The sequence below is a fragment of the Myotis myotis genome, unplaced genomic scaffold (genome assembly GCF_014108235.1).
Source record: "Myotis myotis isolate mMyoMyo1 unplaced genomic scaffold, mMyoMyo1.p scaffold_m19_p_1, whole genome shotgun sequence".
NCBI classification, from domain to species: domain Eukaryota; kingdom Metazoa; phylum Chordata; class Mammalia; order Chiroptera; family Vespertilionidae; genus Myotis; species Myotis myotis.
Genome location: NW_023416313.1, coordinates 217,830,824 through 217,836,392, shown reverse-complemented (window position 1 = coordinate 217,836,392; position 5,569 = coordinate 217,830,824). Strand labels below are relative to the sequence as shown.

Here is a 5,569-nt window from a genome sequence, read left to right as displayed (position 1 = left end):
ATTTAAAAACTATGCTGCTGCCTGGCTGGTGTGGCTCAGTGGTTGAGTGTCAACCTGTGAACCAGGAGGTCATGACTCAGTTCCCATTCAGGGTGCGTGCCCGGGTTGCAGGCTCGATCCCCAGTATGGGGCCTGCAGGAGGCAGCCAAACAATGATTCTCTCTCATCATTGATGTTTCTATCTTTTCCTCCTTCTCCTTTCCTCTCTGGAATCAATAAAAATATATTAAAAAAAACACACTTTGCTGCTGCCATTGCCCTCTTCCCAGATCCCTCTTGTTTTTGCATATTTAACTAGACTCTTTAAAAAACCCTGTCTCTGGTAGTTAAGATTAATTTATTGAACAAATGGTTGCAGCCTTTAGAACCAGGCTTGCGACTGTTCACCCACTCTTTGTGTCTGTATTAAGATGAAGTCATGACAGCCCTTTTAGTCCTTTCCTTTTTTCTGTTGCCACTAAGAGGAGATGACCAAAATTTGTAAATAAGGGAACCTTGAAATCAATGGCAATATTGTGTTTTCCTTACACCACTGAGTTTGGGCTTGCTCTTCAGTTCTTTTTTAAATTTATTGACTTCAGAGAGAGGAAGGGAGAGGGAAAGAGAGATAAAAACATTAATAATGAGAGAGAATCATTGATCCGCTGTCTTCTGCATGCCCCCTACTGGGGACCAAGCCCGCAACTTGGGTATGTGCCCTGACCAGAATCGAACTGTGACCTACTGGGTTATAGGTTGATGCTTAACCACTGAGAAACACTGGCTGGGTGCTCTTCAGTTTTTTGAAATGAAATACTACATTGTTTATTTTCACTACTGGTTTATATAAATGCTGAGGGGATAAAACTCTAAAGAAAAGCAAAAGAATGCTTAAACAGAAAGAATATTTACCTTTATGATGAGTGAAGGGGATGAAAGCAGAGCTAGATACAGATAAGATACAGTAAATATCTTTTTATCTGGTGGGGGGTACCTGCGTGTGCATTTAGGATTATTTTTGAAACTGTATACGTAATTTATTCTCTCTTCATATCATGAAGATGAGCTAAATAGAGTCTCTGAGACACAGTTTGAATTCAGTATCCTTGAGAGCCCCTTCTGGGGTTGTCATTGATCAAGGCCAGGAGTGAGTCCAAGAAAAGCAAGGTTCACCGTAGTTGGGGCTTTTGGTGGATGTGGAAGTGTGAACCAAGTACTGTACCTCTGGCAAAATATGGTTGAGGATGGGTTACCCTGTATTTTCTGCTTAAGCTTAACATGATCTACCCCTAGGTCTTAGAAGTAGGTCAAAGAAGAGTTCTTTTGGGGGTAAAATGAGCATTCTTAGGTGTTGGGGGAGACTCTGAAGGAGAGTAGGAACTTCTTTGGCTTACGGACAAGTAAAGATGGGGGCACACTCACCCAGGCATTCTGTGTCGGGTTAAAAACCCAGCATATTGGATGTGGGGCCCTTGGTGACGACAGCTTTCAACAGTCTCTCTTAGACCATGGCGCTGTGATCTTGACTGATTGCCTCCTATGCCTGATGCACAGCTGGGTCTTTCCTAGGAGAAAGGGTGCATGGGAAATAAAGTTTTTGAAACCATGGAAGTCTAAGCATGTCTTTAATTTTTATATACAGCTCGCCTAATAAGGATTTCTACTTTGAGAGTAATTTTTCCCCTGGTTTTTAAGGCGTTGCTTCATTGCTCTCTTGCTCCAGGGTTGCTTTGGGAAGCCCAAAGTCATGAGTTTCTGACATTTTACAATGATGTGCCTTGTTATGTGTCAACTTTTATTCCTTATGGTAGACTTTTTAAATCTACTTGTATTCTAAAATTTTCTTAACAGTTTTGTTAATGATTTTAGCTCTTTTGGGTCCTCTATTGCCTTTTTCTGGAACTCCTTTTATTCTGATATTGGACCTCCTGGATTGATCATTTCTCTCTTATTTTGTCTTTTGTTTGTTTTTGCTATACTTTGGGGGGGGGGATTTTCTTAATTGTATCTTCTAACCCTTCTATTGATTATTTATTTCTAGGATCATGTATTTATATATTAAAAATATATTTCTATTGATTTCAGAGAGGAAGGGAGCAGGAGAAAGAGATAGAAACATCAATGATGAGAGAGAATCATAGATTGGGTGTCTCTTGCATGCCCCCCACTGGAGATCTAGCCCACAACCCAGGCATGTGCCCTGACTGGGAATCGAACCATGACCTCCTGGTTCATTGATTGATGCTCCACTGCTGAGCCACATTGTTCAGGATCTAGGATCATATTTTTAATTTTTAAGGATTCCTTTATTTGTTTGTTTTCTGCATTTTTTTACACTATTGAATTTAATAGAAAATATTATATTTTAAACAAGCCCATTGATCTATTAGCTTAAAACAGAATAGCAGCACAATCATGTATAAAAGCTAAAGACAAAATGCTGGTACCAAACACAGCACTTTAGAGGCAGAGCTGGGCTCTGAAAGATCTTCCCCAGAAACAGAGGCAGCAGTAGCTTGAAACAGGCACAAAGACAGGGTGGGGTAGGCTTAGAAGAGTACAAGGAAGGTAGAGAATAGACTCACCTTGTGAAGAATAAAGGGACAAAAGAGTTCTATTTCCTGATGTTCTGGAAACATCAGAGCACGCCACATAAACCTGAGAGGGATAGAAGGGCAGGGTATTTTAGGTGGGGAAAGGCAACTTTAGAAGCATTTGTATGTTGTCTTAGCACTCCACTTATGCATTGTGACAACTCATAATTGAGCTGCTTGCCTCAGCCCCCATCACCTTGGCTGAACACCACATTGAAATTATGCCGTGTCTGTTGGCCCAGTGGGCCTTCTACTTGTTAACGAGTATGTAAAAAGAGGGAGTTCCAGTGAGGCCTTGGAACAAAAGCACAGGACTCTGGTGGAAAGAGGGCTTCTGCCTTCCTCCCAGTGCTGGAGGGTCCCTGCGAGAGAGGAGTTTCATGTTGCTGGGCCCCTTGAGGTTCTGAGTTTATCAGCAAAGTCTTCTCTTTAAGCCTATGCTCCCAAGCCCTCCCCCTGGGAGTCCTCAGAGTTTATGGAAAGGTCAACTGGGAGAGGGAGAGGGAGAGGGAGAGGGAGAGGAAGATGGGGGAGGGAAGGAGGGAGAGAGAGAGAGAAGAGAAAAGGCAGTTTTCTTTCCATGGCACTTGTTATTGACCAGAGACGCTGCCTCGTTTTGCTGGTTTTAGACATTGAGAGTTTGTTCCTTAGTCTGGAACAGTGATTCTCAAATAAGGGGCAGGTTTGCTCAGGGGGTCTCAAGCCCCTCTAAAGAGGTTTTGTCCGGTACAGCAAACACCTATTCCCCCCAACTGAGAATCCGCACATAAGGATAGAAATTCCTGACAGGACTGTGTTGGCACATGTGAACATTGTCACAGGCAGAACAGAAATCTAAAAACCCTTAATCTGTGTGGAGCAGACACCAAATTTATGGAGTGATTTTTTTTTTCTTCCTGGTTAAGAGTAAGTTACAAAGAAGTCATTTCTCCTGTAGCTAAACTCCACGACTAGGCTCCACGCTCCACAGCTGAGAACAGTAAGTTCACCTATTTATCTGGGGTAATCATACAGGATTAAAGAAATAGAATTCCCCCCTCCCTTTTTTTTTTTTTTTTTTTAAAATAACTACAATTCTATCCTTCTAAAAAGACAATTTCCAGAAAGACCTGCCTGTCCCAATGAGGTACTTGACACTAGGAGTAGCACAGGCTAGTCACAGTGTGGTTTCTTAGAAGACTGCCGTTTCTGGTTTTTTTTTCCCGTTGATACTGTACAAGGAGTCCATCAACTTGTTATGAACAAGAATTAAACCTTTGAAATACTTGACCTGTCTTCCCTTTAAGCTCCAGGGTGGCATCCTCATCATACACAAACACGGTGCGGAGATGCTGTGGGAAGGCAGACATGGTGCACCTATGGTTCACTCCCTCCTCTATGGCTTTGTACAGAGCAAATGCCCTGTGAGCACCTGTGATGAGGATCGTCACCTCTGTAGCATCCATGTGAGTGCCCATGCCCTCCATCAGAGTTATGGTGGGCACCTTGGTGAGATCTCCATAGAAGAATCTAGCTTTGTCCAGGGTGATGTCCATGGCTAGGGTCTTCACACAGGCCCTGGACACCAGCCTGGAACCCGGCTCATTGAAAACAGTGTATCTTTAAGGCCCATGCCTCCAACAAACAGCTCAGTCCCTCCTGCAGCCTTGATCTTTTCTTCAAAGGCGTCCCTCTGAGCCTGCAGGTCAGCTGCATTCCCATCCAGCGTGTGGGTGTTTTCTGGGTAGATGTCAGTGTGCTTGAAGAAGTTGTCCCACATCAAGGAGTGGCAACTCTCTGGGTGGTCTTGAGGAAGACCCACATCCTCATCCATGTTGAAGGTCTTCGCTTATTTGAAGGATAGCTCTCCATTCTTGTAATAGTCAGTTAGCTTCTTATAGTGGCCAAGTGGGGTGCTCCCAGTGGGGAGCTCCAGGGTGCGGTACTTGTCTGGTCCTGGATTGAACTAGATGATGACATTCCTTGATGTATGTGGGGCCCAGTCACTGGCTGAGAATAATGGTCCAGGATGGTGAGCTCCATCTTGTCACAGATGCCTCCCGTGGTGGCTGCAGCAGCTGCACTTTCCTTCTTCTCTTTTTCTAATGACAACTTTAATGTGAACATGTGTTTGACTCTCAAGAAACTGTCATAATTTAAAGGGAAGAGGAAGTTGCCATTGAAAGGAGTACATGATGCTGAGGGTTGGATGACATGCAGTTTCTGGATCCAGCTGATACTCAAATATATCAAAGCAATTCATAACATCAGTCACTTGAGCAATTGGAACGTCTTCAAGTACGGATGCACTTCTCCCTTGGGGTAGGGACGGAGTGCAATGCAAGTGGTGACATTCTCTGGCTGCTCCTTTTGCAGTGTCTCAGCCAGCTCCTTTGCGGGGGCGTGGGAGGGGCGTGGGGGGTATCTCATCTGAGGCCTCAAGGACCACCTTGCTCATGCGCCCCTGCTCCCGGAGCTAAGCAACAGTGTGTGGGTGGTCGAGGTGAATGTGCAAGGTCGCAGTGGTTTTGTGCAAGCCTGCGCCACCGGTGCGCCCACTAGCCAGGAGAACGGTGGTTGCCCTGATCCTTTCGGGACACCAAGTATTGTACCAAGATCTGTGGCTCCACACCAGGTGCCACTATCTTCCTGCCCAGCAGTAAGGCCTGGCCTAGTCTGCAGAGCACGCCGGGATCAGGGAGCTTTTTTTTTTTTTTTTTTAAATAGGACTTCAACATTCATTCTTGGGTAGAGTATCTCATCTTTCTGATATTAATAACAGGTTTTGTAAAGTATTTTTCCTTCTACATAGATTTCTTTTCTCCAAGCTGATTTTCTGTTCCTTCTGGTCTGTCTTCTATGTTAGAGGCTTTCTTTATGGTTCTTTGCTATCTTTATGGTTAAGGGTTGGGACTAAGGAGCTGACCTGAGCACATCGCTGGGGGCATTTATTGGGACACCCCTGATGTCACTGTCTTCAGGTCTTTCGTCTTTGACTGGTTAGGTTCACAGAAGGA

The 5,569-nt window shown here is 44.3% G+C and overlaps 2 pseudogenes; both read right to left on the bottom strand.

Annotated features, from left to right (window-relative positions):
* Positions 1-3,725: 3,725 nt before the first annotated feature.
* Positions 3,726-4,595, bottom strand: LOC118664895 (annotated as a pseudogene).
* Positions 4,596-4,823: 228 nt separating this feature from the next.
* On the bottom strand, positions 4,824-5,290 carry LOC118649440 (annotated as a pseudogene).
* Positions 5,291-5,569: the final 279 nt, after the last annotated feature.